A 16,716-nucleotide genomic window follows, 5' to 3' on the forward strand; every position below is an offset into this window, starting at 1 on the left:
AGGAAATCAAACTTAATGCTCGGTGTGGCGGAGCGTGCCGTCGTGTAGGAAGTGGTTTGACACATCAGAGCTACTGACTCTGGAGCTGTTCCACTACAGCTGAGGTCAGTAGAAGGGGGCAAGGTTTCAATGGGTTTGTGCAGCCGCTCGACCCCAAACCTGTGGCTGGGCAGGCATTTGAGAGGGACCATCACTTTGGGATAGTTGTCTGGTGTATGACAATGGACCTCAGACATCATCTGTGGACTCTGCCTACAAAGAAAAGGTCCCATGGGGTATCATTTTGGCTTTTTGGAGGTCTTCAGGTGATGATAAAGCCACGCTCCATTTGGTTTTTTTGATGTACGCATGCTTGCAGTTTCTCTGAGGGACAGCTGAGCTTCTGGAGGATGGACAGTTTGATAAAAAAAAAAAAAAATCTGTGAGGATGAGGCTGGTGGGTTTGGAAAGGATTTCTCTCGCTCCTAAGTTGCCTGAGTTTGCCACGCTTCAGTGAAATTGGTTCTTCCAGATGTCAGTGTAAAAATGGAAACGATCAAGTATCATACGTTATGTAGTTTTTCTATAGCCATTTCCACAAAAATTATCTGTTAGTATCTAGAGAATTAGTTGGGATAGACCATGGAAAAACAGAATGAAACTGTCTGTGGTATTCTATCATGAATATTACATGCTGGACACTTACTTCTCCTTTATAGATCCTTAATGGATGAAATCTTCCTGACAGGCATGCTGAGAAATAGCTGTGATATATTTTTAAATGCCACCATGGCTGCAGCCATCAGTCGTAGCCACAGACCCAGAGGATGCTGTGTTAGTATCCTGCTCCTCACTGTCAGAGCCTCTCCTGTCCCGACATCCGTAACGGTGACGATGGTCCTGTGAAAGGCAGCTGACACAAGAGAGCTTCTTTTGAGTGAGACCCGAAATAGACCACCTTGGGGCAGTGAATGAAGATGCCATATCTATGAGAGGTTGCACAAATGTGCATCTTCTCCCTCAGCATGTGGAAAGGTGCAAACAAGACTTTAGACAGTGTTCATGAGAGCAGCAGGCAGAAGAGATGCTAAAGCCCCTGCTCTCTTTCTCCTGATAAAACCCCCTTTGCCCTCTTCATGAAAGCTTTTGTGCAGCTTCAGTCATGTAGATAACAAGTCTTCTCGGAGGGTCTGTTGGCAACAAGGCTTTGGCCAGAAGATTACTGCTCAAACCGAAATGCTACGGGGCATAGGGGCCAAGTAAGACTTCTGGAGCAACTGCTGTGGGTAAAAGGTTTGCTCTACCAGGAGCTGGTGCTCCATGCTCCACAGATATTTACTGCTTTTGCTTAGTACCAAATCATCTTCCGTGTTTAATAGGGTAATATGAAACACTCACGCCAAAGCCCATTGAAGGACTTGAAGAGATTTGCTCTTGAAACATGTGTCTGAAAGCCATAGACCCTAATTCTCCTGCTTTTTCCAAAATACCTGGAGATATGCAACTGCATGTGCAGAACCGCAACCACCTGTGTCAGTAAAACGTGTTTGTTGTATCACACAGAAAGAAATCCCAGACTGTTTATCACAATTTGTCCTTCCCCTCAACAGGGGAGATTTACTCCTCAACATCTCCTTCTATTTCTTGTCTGGTCAAACTATTTAATTTCAAATCTATTTGCATGATGGAGGCAAAGATGGGAGACCCTTTCTGCAGTCCATCAGCTCGATCTGCCTCTCTCGCCTATTCAGAATCCTGCCAGTCAGTTAATGGTTGCAAACTCTGAGCAGAGGGCAGCAGTTTGGACTGCAGACGCAGATTCTCAACAAGTTAAATTTTTCCTTTTGCTGAAAAAACTTCTTCTTTCAGCGGGTGAGCTGAGACGTGCTCCCCCTTTCACACAGCTATCTGCTTTCAAGCAGAAAATCTCAGCGTAGGTGGATAATAGCCACTAAGATTTATTAGAAATGGTGAGTTTTCATCCTAGCAAGAACATGCAACGTGCAGCCAGTCGCTGTACTGGAAGGAACGCTGACCCCAGGTGGCTAATTGCTACAAGCACAGTTTGCATGAGAAACACCCGTAACTCGGCATTTAGATATTTTGAAAGTCAGGAAAAAACAATTACCACTTGTGAGAGCAATTAATTAGGTCAGCTTCTGTCATGGCCAGGGATGAGGTCAGCACAAAGAACAAAACCACTCAACTGAAGAAGCAAGCTATCCTCACTTGCATTGAAAGCAATAAAATATACAATAGTAAGCAAAAGGATTAAGCGAGAATAAGACCGGACAAGGTAATGCGCCTAAACACTGTTCCATATGGTTAATTATACTGGTTAAGCACGATACATCACCAATTGCCCTGATACTTTACCATCATCCAGATCCACAGGCGCTGGGGAGCCCCAGTTGCAGAGAGAATTTGGAAAGCCTTTCCCGGCAGCTGGGAGGCCCTACGCAGTGCGTCCACTCGTGGGTGAGATCTCCGAAGTTGTGGCAAGAGGGTCCAGCTTTTATACAGTGGAATAAACAGCTTTCAAAACTTCAAGTGCAGAAATATCTGGAACCCTCCCTGCTGGGTTCCAGTCAGAGCCTGGCCAAGGCTCAAGGAGGGACCCAAGTTCCTCTGTCTATTTTGATCTTGATCACCTATTTCTCAACAAGACTAGATGCCTGGTTTCATGGCTTTGCGACATACTGCTACCCAACAATGCCTCTAAATACAGATCTTTCTGCTGGGTAGTGCTACACCATAAGGGCTGCAGCAAAGTTGCATATTAGATATATTGTTGAGTTGTGAGGTCCATCTAGAGGTCAGCTTTGGTCCAGGACCTATTGTTCAGGCTTCAGTACTTCAGCTTTGTGAAACAGGTCAGCTTGCTGGACGATTCCAGGAAAAAAAAAAGTGCTGCTTCTGCAAGCAACTGACCCAAAGCAGAGGAAGGCAGAGAAGAGGAGGGTGAGAACACAAGGACTCGGCAAGGAGGAAAGTCATCTAGGCACAAGAAAACCAGGGGTTTATGAGGGGGGAAAAAAAAAACAACCAAACCACAATTAGCATTATAATTTGGATGGTTAACATTAGGTGTTAGCAACACAGGTGTGTGGCAATAAAGGAGGGGAGGTGCTGTGAAAATTCAGTGGAAACCTGGAAATTGATGGAGGGAAACAGGAGCATCTTGAGCATCTAAGAGGGTACAGGGTAGAAAGAAGGTGCTGGTGTCTCTGTTGGTTGTTGACTCTCTCCTAGTGACCACCAGAGTTTTGGTGCTCAGAGAAGTCCTCTCTTTCAGCAGAGAGCTGGGAGGAAGAGTCCATCACACGGCCCAGGTCACCACAGAGAAGATTATGAGGATTATCTTTATACAGTGACGCAAGGAAGATGCAGAAATGGAGCTGGCACAGAGTAAAACACAGACGCAGCTCCAGCCTTCCTTCTAGGTGTAACAAGGGCCTTTCAAAATCCCACAAGTGCTTTTAAAACACTTAGTGCACGTACTCCTTGAGTCTGGAGGTCTGAGTAACGGAGGCTGTAAGCAGATTTTACAGTGTATCTGGCGTAGTTTTATCTGATGGAAAAACGCAGAATCCTGCTTATTTAGTCACTGAGAACAGTCTTCTCTGTCAAACATCCTGGACGTGGTTCGTTATATTCCTGTAACTATTGCTTTCACTGATGCCGAGTTCTGTGACAAATACATAAGGGCCATAAAACTGAAAGGGACCTCAAGGGTCCAGTAATCAGTGCTGGGCTAAATCCATCAAACAAATCATTTTATGTCTTTTATCAGCTGATGATACCCCATCTCAAAAGTTGGAGGACATCATAGAATCATAGAATGGTTTGTGTTGGAAGGGATCTCAAATATCATCTAGTTCCAACCCCCCTGCCATGGGCAGGGAAACCCTCCACTACACCAGGTTGCCCAAAGCCTCATCCAACCTGGCCTTGAACACTTCCAGGGATGGGGCATCCACAGCTTCTCTGGGCAACCTGTTGCACTGCCTCACCACCCTCTGAGTGAAAAATTTCTTCCTTATATCCAATCTAAATCTACCCTCTACCAGTCCAAAGCCATTGCCCCTTGTCTTATCACTACACACCCTTGTAAAAAGTCCCTCTCCAGCTTTCTTCTAGGTCCTCTTCAGGTACTGGAAGGCTGTAATAAGATCACTCCGGAGCCTTCTCTTCTCCAGGCTGAACAGCCCCAACTCTCTCAGCCTGTCTTCATAAGAGAGGTGCTCCAGCCCTTGGATCATCTTTGTGGCCTCCTCTGGACCCGCTCCAGCAGTTCCATGTCCTTCTTGTGTTGGGGAAATCCTTGGGATGTGTGCATTGAAAGGTACCTGGCATGTTCCTACCCCTCAGCAGGTACCAGAAGGGTTTCATCTTCCAGTCCAGAATGGAGAGCAAGAATCTACAGCTCTCCTTCCTCTGTGCTGATCATACTTCTCACCATAGCTTTCTCCATGAATATTTGTTGTGCTATGGCTCACTGCTATCAAATTAAGAATATGGGCCTTTAGTTCACAACCACAGAGACAAAGGAAATTCCCTGTTTTTCTGAAACACAAAATGCATTAAATCAAACTCGCTGCTGGACAAACACCTCTGAGCTATATATGCAAGAACTGACCAGACTGAAGAACCTAGAGCAATGCAGGGTCCCTAAAGATCTTTCTGCATGAAAGAAAAAAACACAAAACCAGTCACCCTCACAGTCTAGTGAGAGCAAGCTCCTAAATCTAAAAATTTATGCAAATTAGTACGAGAGATATGGGAACAGCCTTGGTGGATCAGGCCAATAGCACCTCTAGCCAAGCCTTTTGCATCCAGCAATGGCAGCAGGAGATGCTAGCCCAGGATGGCACTTCAGCCAGGCTACTTCAAATCCCCCTCGTCTCCCCCAGCATCCATAGCTTTTGCATTAAAGGCTGCCTCTCTGCCCATGCCTTTTGGATTTATTTATGGACCTCTTGTCCATCAACGGTGTCATCCCTGTTTGAACCTGCTGCTATCATTGGCCTCCACGACCTCCTCTGGCAGCAAGCACTACCCATTGTACAAACAAGGGCCTCCTTTTATCTGTTGTAAACTGATCTCCTACTAAATACCTCCTAGTTCTGTTATTTCTGGATTTGGTGGCTAATGATCTGCCTTCACCATATCCCTCACCTCCAAGATACAGTTAACCTACCTCATCAACCCCCACATCATCCTCCTCCTCTCTCTGTTGAACAGTCCTAGACCTTTGCTATCTCTCTCCTTGTAAGGCAACTGCTCCATCCTCATGATTATTTCAGCTGTCCTTCTCTGGACCTTCTCCGATTCCATGATGTCCAGAGATGCAGAGACCACAATGGCACCAGCTACCCGACATTTAGGCCCACCAAGGTTTTATGTGACAGCAAAATTATCTTCTCTGTCTCATTCCCAGTGACGACACCCAACATTTGTGTTGGCTGTTGGTGCTGTTCTCCAAAATCATCAGGTTAGTATGCAGCAACAGCCAAAACATCCCCTGGTATTTCCCTGTGGAAATCAAACACCAAGTACATTATTATTACAATAAAACAGTGTCTAATGAGCAGATCTGGAGGACACTTAATTTCTAAACTTATTCTCCTCAAACTTAGTGTCTGGCTGAGCTTCTGGCTTATGTGAAAAACTCTTGATGTATTTAGTTTCCATGTAGTGAGCACTGCCACAACTTCTTTAACACAGTGATGCTACATTGGGTTCTTTAATGCTTCCCCACGCAAATACAGCGGCATAGTACAGGTAACTTTCTTCTGCAGAGATTCTTATTTGCAATCATGATTCCTCTGGCCCGAGCAGGAAAATTACAGGACCTTAGAATAAACTGATAAATGAAGTATATGATTGTGTGATCATATTTGCTCCTTCCCTTCTCCTTTTTATTACCATCAAGTTGCAGTTAATCGAGTATTCTTAATCCTGCAAAGTGCACAAGTCTTAAGACAGCCTCTGTAGTGAGCTCCTTACCCAAGACACTTTGTCTCTGCTCCACTTCAGTAAGAATTTTTACATTATCTGTCAAGTTAGGGAAATCGAACCTAATCGAATTACAAAGTGAATACAAAATTGATTGGAAAAACCCTGAAAAGAAAGTGCTTTTCAAATGGTTCTAAATTGTGTCAAATGGAAGAGCATATTGAGTGGCTTCGATGCGCCGTCGGAAGAGAAGGATGTACTGAAAGGTGTTCCCCAAGTTATAACATGGGTCTCAGGCTATTCAGTATTTTCAACAGTTATCTGCATGATGAACACAGACAATCTTTACTACATTTGCAGAAAATGCTAAGCCAGGACAGACCATGCATATATCAGAGGGCGAGAATCATAGAATCATAGAATCATAGAATGGTTAGGGCTGGAAGGGACCTTCAAAGGTCATCTAGTCCAACCCCCCTGCAAGGAACAGGGATATCTCCAACTAGATCAGGTTGCTCAGGGCCTCATCCAACCTGGCCTTGAACGTCTCCAGGGATGGAGCATCCACCACCCCTCTGGGCAACCTGTTCCAGTGTTCTACAACTCTCATGGTAAAAAACTTTTTCCTAATATCCAACCTGAATCTACCTCCCTCTATTTTAAAACCATTACCCCTTGTCCTATCACAACTGGCCCTCCTGAACAGCCTCTCCCCATCTTTCTTGTAGGCCCCCTTGAGGTACTGGAAGACCGCTATAAGGTCACCCCGGAGCCTCCTCTTCTCCAGGCTGAACAGCCCCAACTCTTTCAGCCTGTCCTCATAGGAAAGGTGCTCCAGCCCTCTTATCATCTTCGTGGCCCTCCTCTGGACCCTCTCCAACTGGTCCATGTCCTTCTTATGTTGGGGGCTCCAGAACTGGACGCAGTACTCCAGGTGAGGTCTCACGAGGGCAGAGTAGACGGGGAGAATCACCTCCTTCGACCTGCTGGCCACGCTCCTCTTGATGCAGCCCAGGACGCGGTTGGCCTTCTGGGCCGCAAGAGCACATTGCCGGCTCATATTGAGCTTCTCGTCCACCAGTACTCCCAAGTCCTTCTCCTCAGGGCTGCTCTCGATCCATTCACCACCCAGTCTGTATTCCAGAAGGAAATTCAAAGTGACCTGAATACACTGGATGAAAAAATTAGGATGCAATTTAAAGAATAAGTGCAAGTATCATACGTGGGCAGAATAAAGCAGCCCGTGAAATGGAGTAGTGGCATCACTGATTAGATAGCTGTTCTTCCGAAAATGAACCAGGGCTTACGTGCAGAAGATCAATTGGTAATGTCACGTATAAAATATGTAAATCTAATTCTGAAATGCGTAACACATGCAAAACAATCCCTTGTTTTATGCTGTGACAACAAAGCCACAGACAGGATGCTCTGCCCACTTGTAGGCACTACACATGGAGAAAAACGTGGACGAGCAGAAGACAGTGCAAGGAAAGCAATAAGGATGACAAGGGGGTCTAGAAAACATTTCCTTAAAGGAAAGATTGAATAAGTCGAAATTGTCTGAGGAATGATGATGGAGAAGGGGACAAGATAACAGTCTTTAGCAGTGATAGAGGTGGAGCTGATTGTGCCTAGGCATGGACTAGATGACCCCTCAAGTTTTCTTCCAGCACTAGAGTCTAGGGTCTGGTAAGGATTGTACTCTTTCTCCTCACTTTCTGGACTCACAGCCCAGCAAGCTACAACCAGTGGTCTAACCCTATGACTTATAGTCAGAGAAAGTCCTTCTGCATTATCCTGAGCTCTTATTTGCCATCTAACCCATCTCCAGGAGTCTCAGAATCTGACTGATTTTTGTGCCAATTATAACTTCTTTATCCCAGAAAAGAGCTGGACCTTCAGTTTTAAAGGGCTCTGTGAGTGGGGCATAAGACTAAATGAAGAAAAGCACATTTTGCATAACATAACAGCATTGTTGCCATAAAAGTCAGACAGAAATTCAACATAATATCTATCTTCGACAACGGACACGTAATATTTGCCTTTGCCTAACTAGGAAGAAGGCTTTTTTCCCTATCCAATAACTAGACACCAAAGGTGGGAGTTGTAACACCTTTAGAGATTCACACGGGAGACAAACACCTGAGCTGGCTGTCTAGAGTCCTTTTAGCGCCCGTGAAGACAAATGGACTCAATTAGGGCAGGGCTGTATCTTTAAAAAGATGTTTTAAATAGGTCAGATGGAACATACCCTGTAAGGATTTGGTTTTCCCTGTTGAAAATAAGGAGGATCTAAACAATAAACTCACAAATAGATATCTTTTATTATAGACATCTAAAATCAGAGGAGACAAACCTGACCTCCAGCAAGTTTTAAAGTACAGACGTACTATATTATTCCCATCCTACCTTTAGCCCTTACATTACCAAGTCAACTTCCCATGGTGGAAGACCACCATTACAAATCTTTCTGCTGTTGGTCATAAGGCAGCTTTCTACATCTTTAATTTTATGAGTGGGGTAGACGCTTCTGTTTAGGAAGGCACTGAACTGTGCCTTTAGTTCAGCAGAGGCATGGTTAATCTCACCTATACGAATTTTGTTGAGTCAGCTCCAAATTTACCACCTCAGAAGAAGCTGTTGTAGATGTTCCAAGAACTGGGGCTAAATACGACACCACGGAAATAAATGTAAACATTTGCATTATAGTTCTCAGATGATCTCAATCTAGAGCGTTTTCCTTAGGAATGAAAAAAACCTTTTGAACTGTACAGATTTTGAGGATTCCTTACAGAAATGCAAAAAGAAAAAACTTCTATGCAATTACTAGTGGTAGGAAATATTTAGGAAAGTTTTTCAGCTAGAGTAACCTGGAGGTTTCTAAATCTAACCACTAACCAAGAAATGTTAGTGTATGAGTGAGAAAATTGGTGTAGTTCTCAGGAAGGAAGTAGAGTGAGAAAATGAAAAGCTGAATGTGAAAGATCAGGATACATTTTACATCAGCCAGGCTAAAGAAACAGAAAATAACAGGAGTTTTTCCTCCTTGAGCATAAATTATTAAAGCTGACCCTTTATTCACTGCAGAATAAGGGTTCATGCCTTGTTTCTCCTCCTAATGAGGCTCAGGACTTTTTTACAACATCTTTTTGATAAGTCTCCAAGCCTCTTCTTACAGTATCAAGAGCAATCCTTCAAATTATTGCCAGAGTAACTCAGGCTGAGCTCTAGGATTTTCTCTGTAGGGTGTTTTTCTAATGTACATTCACCTGTTCTCAAATGACACCAGCATTCAAGGGGTTGTAGGTGAAGGCAACCTAAAATGGGGCAATTAAGCACTGCTCTGGCTAATGAAGGAGCACTGATGCTAGTGAATAGATATGTACATCTGAAGAGAGAAACTTACAGATGAAATGTTGAATAAATAGCTAACTGGCAGGTATCCTCTCCATCAGGTTAAATTTCCGTGACCTATTTTGTTTTTGTTACCCTAATACCATTTCCATGAATGGAGCACTATTTCTGCAGTGGAGAAGGGGTTGGGATGGAGACCTTGGGGTTAGCAAATGACCATGGGATGATGGATGTTTGAGGTGCTAAGCTCTGAGTAACCCAACGGGCCTGTTGGGGGTTTCAGAGCACTCCCTGTCTTTCTCTAGAGGCAAGCTTGACTGCCAGACACCTTGGGATCAACAGGGTGGTTTTCATCTTTTCTCACTTAATATTAGATATTGGTGCAGATGCAGACTTCTGGGCTAGTCCCCTGTCTGCTGTTGCAGTCAATGGAGAGGAGTAGGCACAGCTCAGATGACCTATGTTAGATGTCTGCATTTGGGTGAGACGAACTCCACCAAAGAAGTGTCTGCTTCTCCATGCTGGCTACAAACAAGCCAAACACCCAAACACTGCAGATGTCACATTTGATCTGACGATATCCACCAAACATTCCCACCTGGCTTTCAACTGTCGTAAAAAACCTCCATCTGCTGCAATTAGCAGTGAAAATTGCCCTGCACTGCCTCAGTGTCTATGACTGTCTCCCAGTGCTTAGGGATCTTGGCAAAAATAATCTCCCTACCATCAGATTTATCTCCTCCACACAGATAAGCCAGTATGATTGTGAAAAGTCCTGGATCCAGACCCTATCCCCAACCCCACCATCTCTCTGTCTCTTGCAGTGTTGTACACAGGTTATAAATACTGGAGCACAGCAGGTTTTGGGGCTGAGCTCTGGGAAACTTTGCTCTTGAAGGTGAATGCAATTAAAGGTGAAAGCAATGAATTGCTGCTGGCAAATCCGTAGTATGGAAAGGTCCAAGATGTCCACACCAGTCCTAACACTTGTGCTGTTCAGCAGCTCTGATGGTCAGTGCCTCTCCAGGGCTTGGGAGGAGAAAGAAGGAGAAAGGTGATCTAGACAGGATCAAGCTGAGTGTAAAACATGCTAAATAGGTGCAGGAATTATTCACATAAAGCAGTTGATATTCTGTGCCCTGTAGCTGTTCCTCAAAAAATCCAGCAGCTATTTATCAGGCTATTCAACAGAAGTCTGCTAATGCCGAGGAAGTTCTCCTCTGACCCCCATAACATGAACTGTCCACACTTTATAGCCAGACCCTATTTCAGTACCTGCATCCATCCGACCAAGGCAACTGCCCTGTGGTTGGCTTTGTAGAGGACTCACTCGTGTGGGGCAATTGGCCTCAAACTTTCTCCTTGAGGCCAGAGCAAAGCTCATTGTAACTAGCGACCATTCAGCGCTAAACAAGGGTCTTCACCCTGAGACTCCAAGCTCAGACAGCAAGTGCAATGAGCTTAGACTCTGATTGCCTTTCCCAATGGCACAAGAAATGTGCAAGGTTTGCTGGAGACCACTTTCATCCAGCTGAATCCCATCATGCGAGGGACAGTCTCATGCTTCTAAAGGGTACAGTGACACTGCAGGCAAGAAATCAGATGGAAAAGCAACACGTAGGATCTTTTATATTTCTTCTGGACATACACACACTCTCTTCTCCACTGATACCTCTGATTAGCACGGTTCAGCCCTTCTGAAGTCCTGTCTCTTTTGATCACTGCATGTCGATAAGCAGACAGCCCTATAGGAGAATAGGGTCATAGAATCATAGAATCACGGAATGGTTTGGGTTGGAAGGGACCTCAAAGATCATCTAGTTCCAACCCTCCCGCCATGGGCAGGGACACCCTCCACTACACCAGGTTGCCCAAAGCCTCATCCAACCTGGCCTTGAACACTTCCAGGGATGGGGCAGCCACAACTTCTCTGGGCAACCTGGTCCGGTGCCTCACCACCCTCATAGGGAAGAATTTCTTCCATAGATCTAATCTAAATCTCCCCTCTTTCAGTTTAAATCCATTGCCCCTTGTCCTTTCAGTACATGCCCTTGTAAAAAGTCCCTCTCCAGCTTTCCTGTAGCCCCCTTTAAGTACTGGAAGGCTGCGACACAATCACCCTGGAGCCTTCTCTTCTCCAGGCTGAACAGCCCCAACTCTCTCAGCCTGTCTTCATAGCAGAGGTGTTCCAGCCCTTGGATCATCTTTGTGGCCCTTCTCTGGACCTGCTCCAGCAGCTCCATGTCCTTCTTGTGTTGGGGACTCCAGAGCTGAACGCAGTATTCCAGGTGGGGTCTCATGAGAGCAGAGTAGAGGGGCAGAATCACCTCCCTCGACCTGCTGGCCATGCAGCTTTGGAGGCAGCCCAGGATACAGTTGGCTTTCTGGGCTGCCAGCGCACATTGCCAGCTCATGTTGAGCTTCTCATCCATCATCACTCCCAAGTCCTTCTCCTCAGGGCTGCTCTCAATCCATTCCTGTGGTCCTATGAAGAAAGTGTTAAACAATCTTATAATTACAGGCTCTGTCCAAAGGTGCATGCTCCAAGCTCCTAAGTTTCTTTATTTCTGATTCCCAGAGATCAACATTTCCTCATCTGGAGAGTTTGATTTGCAACTGTAACTTCCTTTTAATATAGGAAATTATTCAATTTTTTTTCTTTTTTAATAGAAGAAAGAAGTCTCTGCAAGTGAGGATTTGGGAGTGAAGGAGGTTCACATGGCCTCATACTGCATAGAGGCTGATGTCACTTGTGTTGAAGCAGTGAAGAGAGGACAAGATTTCCCTGGGCTGACTTACTTCGTGTCAGTCAGACTCTAACTGCCCCTCATGACCATCTTCATTGCATCTTCTACCTGTATGATGCAAAGAGTAGCACTCAACAAAAAATAACCTCGTTAGCCGTTTTCATGGTGAGCAAGTGGAAAACTCAAAATATTAGATGTGACTAGTAAAAGCCAGACACTGAGCCTCCTCAATTTGGAGTGTTTTGTCAGCTCATTTGAAGTTGGAAGAGGAAAGTACTCCAGATGCCATGCCAGATATGTGCAGCTCAGCTACTCTAGAAAGAACAGATAAAGGAGAATATGAAAATATAAAGTATATTAGAAGGATAGTATCCACCTGCTTGATCGTTTAGTGTTAAAACCACCAAGATGATCATATCTGTATCATCTCTCAAGTAGAATTAAGAAGATTGAGAAATTAAAGATTTGCATGAAGACATTAAAATGAATGGTTTCTTCCCCAGTTCCTGGCCCAGACACTGTAATGTATAGCTTCCTCCTTTTTTCACTTTATCAAGTTTTGCCGTGTGACAGAGTCCAGACTTGGAGTCTTTCTGCTGTGTCTTCAATGGGCTCTGCCCTAGAGCTTTGCTAAATGAAACATACAGGGAGGGGAGACAAGAAAACATGGAGAAATTGGACAAGTACCAAGGACATAGCTTGCTTCAGCTCCACACAAAGCCAGCACCCTCTTCTCACTGCGGCTCAGCGTGGCCAGCAGTGCCAGTCAGCATTAACACACGGTATGATTTTTAGCAGGAGAAACTCAGAAGAAAAAATTCTCCTTTGGTTTTCGGGAGGGAGGAGGTAACAGCATCTGTTGTGATGCAATTGGGTTTGCACTCTGGTTGCCATGGCATCCCAAATGGCCGTGCACAGCCAAACCTCAGCTTCTTACACTCCCCAAACAGTGACATCGTCACAGCAGAGCTGCTGGTACTGACTCATCACCACGAGCATTGCCACGAGCTCCCCATGACGGGACAGCCTGGTTCAGCCCGTGGAAGGCTCCATCCAAGCAACATCCAGCTCTCAAATGGGGCTTGAAAATGAGAAATCGTAACCAAAAAATGTCACTGAGAAACCAGATGAGCTAAGAAAGGGAGCGATTCATGAGAAGGACCTGCTGCTGAAGGCTACAAGCATCAGAAGGATGAGCCCAAAAGAGACAGTAAAGAGCTTCTCATCCTCATTTTGTCTCCTCCGCTAACTCCAAATGTGGCCTGGGAAAGTCACTTCCCTGCCTTCCCCCCTGCTCAATACCTGTAAGCTATCGATAACAATAGATTGTTGATGACAATCTTGATCTTGCAGAGATGTCTCCATGTTCTCCTGCTTAATGTCATGCAGTCTTTGAGCAAAGACAGCACTTTATAAGTCTTCATTTGCAGCATCACGTCCTAATTCTGAATAGCTAGAAAACAACTGAGCAGAAGCTTAGTCGAAAAGTTTTCTGCCATATATTTAAAAAGAAAGAGAGAAGAGCTTCATTTGTTTTTGCTTCAGGAAGCTCCCCACACCAACAGAGAAGAAAGTCCCTTTCTAAAATAACAAGAAAGTCATTAGCACTTCTTGTATTTTTTTAAGGTCACCATTATAGATATTTTTGATAACACATCCTTTTACGTGCATGTGGTCTGCTCTGACGGTGGAGATAATGCTGTTTACAAGGCTGTTACCTGAAGAGTGGGTAATTTTTTTTTCTGATGTCTTCCTTGTTTTTCAGGAACAGAAGGATGGACAATGTTCATACCTGGCCGTTGCTCAATTATGGTTAAGGTTTTGGTCTTACATAAATTGTGAAGAGCGTAGAAGGGAAAACAAGAGACACGGTGAACACTTTCACATTTAAAAAGATGAAATCTTAGCGTTCAATTTTCTTCATTCGCCCTCCGTGATGCCAAGGGGCCAGGTCATTATGGACTTTGGGGTACCCTATCTCTGGCTACAGTGCTTTTTCTTAAGAAATGCAGGAATTGCTAGGCTGGGCTAGATTCCCCATCAATGTAGTTCAGTATCAGGCCCTCTTTCAATAATCAGGATAAGAAGAGGCAAGAAATCCCACCTAGAACAATGCAGAATAATCTGCCCTTGTCCTTAATCTTGTTTTAATTTCCAGTCATTGTGTTGTTTTATAACACAGAAGATGAAAGTTTTTCTCTCTTGCATAAGATGGCATACTTTGAAGAAACACATAGCTCTTTGTTTCTTACTACAGCAATATGTTGTGAATTGCAGAGTTACCAAAAACCCCAAGGCACACAAAGTTCTTTACAAAACGAAAACTATGAACAAAAACAACCCCTGGCACATAAGATGGAATATGGAAACTGTCCCAGTAAATTAAGAAAGTGCTGTTCCACAGACTGTCTTCGAGAGATGATTCACCACCTGGCCACAGCCCATGCTTGAAAATTTACTGGGCATCTCAGTTTTAGATAGCTAAAATTGGATGAGATTAATTATATTATAATTTTGTAAGACATCTTACCTGATCACATATGTCCATATATCCAACATACACACTCCTACTCTGCGATGGGAAGTATCACTGTTAAACAGCTGGTAAATGCTGCCTGGGGCTTGCTGAAGGTCTGAATCCTAAAGCAGAGTCATCTCATTCAGACTAGACTGGTCCATTCCCAACGTCAAGGATGAGGATGTTCCGATATATCTGTCCCCGTTTGCATTGAGCACGTCTGTGGCAGGGATGATCTTGAGGTGTTGATGTGTAAGTAAGTTTTTAGGACTACTCTAATCCGGCAGTCCTTCATTCAACAGATTCTGAAGATCACAGCTCCATCTGACCTTCAAAAATTCACCTAGAATATCAATGTTATTGGACATATATTAGGGCCAAGGATACTGCACATTACCCACACAGGAAAAAAGCCATAGGAAAACCAGACAAAAACATGTCCCAGCACAAAAGGCTGTGAACATGGAAGAGAAGTTGAACTTCTATTTAAAAACCAGCAATCCCTTGCACAGTCTAGGTGAGATTTTGTGAAAAGCATCACAAATTATCAGCATTACTGATATCTACAAATACCTGGACAGAGGGTGCAAAGAGGACGGAGCTAGGCTCTGTTCAGTGGTGCCCACTGACAGGACCAGAGGCAATGGGCACAAACTGAACCACAGGAGGTTCCCTCTGAATATCAGGAAACACTTTTTTATTGTAAGGGTGGCTGAGCACTGGAACAGGTTGCCCAGGGGGATTGTGGGGTCTCCAACCTTGCAAATATTCAACAGCTATCTAGATGCAGTCCTGGGCAACCTGGCCCTGCTTGAGCAGCTGGTTGGATGAGATGACCTCCAGAGGTCCCTTTCAACCTCGATCATTCTGTGATACTTTGAAATCGTAACAGTTGGGCTTGCACGAGGGTGTTGGATTGTGTAAGATCAGTATTACTGTGTGGAATGTAGACTGAAGATCAGAAATGGGGGGACTGTTTAGGTGGCCTACACCTTTTAGATGTCTGGGTAAGATAATCTGACATATTTCGGAATTTTTCAGGATAGCCATCTTAAGCGTTCAGGCTCTCCATGCGGTCACTAGCAAGAATGCAGGGTGTGCCTAGAGTGATTCAAAGGGTTCAAGTGAAATATCCAGGTCTCTCCATTGACCTAACAGGTCTTATTCAAACATCTGACATGGTGCTTCTCTGTGGAGAACAAGGTGTCACCTGGAATCAGGCAACAGGAGATTCGCTGAGGTGAGGCTGAGCGGGTGGTGGATTCAGGGAACACAGCACATGCCATTATCCAATTGCATTTTACAGTACTCATGACATTTCTGAGCTAAACAACTGACGGAGGAGGAGAAGAACTCCTTTTGCCTGTTTTCCCAGTGATGAGAGCACTTGGTCAGTAATCCAGAGTAAGCCTGGATGCTAAGTCCTCTCCTTCGTCCCACCTCTCTGGAGAAGCATAGCAAGTAACAAAGCCATAGAAATAATCACAAACTCATAGAATAATTCAGATTGGAAAGGAGTGGTCCAACCTGCTGCGTAATATAAGGTTGGTTATGAGATCCCACCTGGCTTTATTCAGTTGTGTCTTGAAAATCTGCAAGGATGGAGACTGCACAACCTCTCTGGGCAATCTTTTACTATCTATGAACATCTTAGTGCCCATCAATGTGTCATTAACACCAAACAATTCTAGTTATGCCAAGAATGCCGTGATGGCCATCATGACAGGAGCTCAGAGTGTTCTCTTTGAACCTTAAGTTCTTGGATTCAGCTGTTTTGGACAGAAAACGGTTGTTCACGGAATTTGATATAAATCTGCAGTAAGCGGAAGGGTAAACTTATCTATCTCTAAATCATCAGTACAGATGCATTTCCAGAGCGATGTCGTATCATGCGGTAACAACCCACAGTTCTTAGAATTGACTCTCAAATCCAGAATTGTATTTCAGTTCAAAAAACGTACCTGGAAATTTGGAGGGAGCTTTCACTCAGATGTTTCTACTGGTGGTGACAATTGCAATCTGAGACTCCTTCTCTTTTTGAGCACTCAACTTGAGATATTTCCATTTGCAGGGAATAGATGCCCGGAAGCCTCCAAATGGTCTCAAGCTGGGCTTTCAAAACCAGAGGAAACGCATTAGTGTCACTATTAAACATCCAAT

Source organism: Tauraco erythrolophus, chromosome 4 (genome assembly GCF_009769465.1).
Source record: "Tauraco erythrolophus isolate bTauEry1 chromosome 4, bTauEry1.pri, whole genome shotgun sequence".
In the NCBI taxonomy this organism is placed as follows: domain Eukaryota; kingdom Metazoa; phylum Chordata; class Aves; order Musophagiformes; family Musophagidae; genus Tauraco; species Tauraco erythrolophus.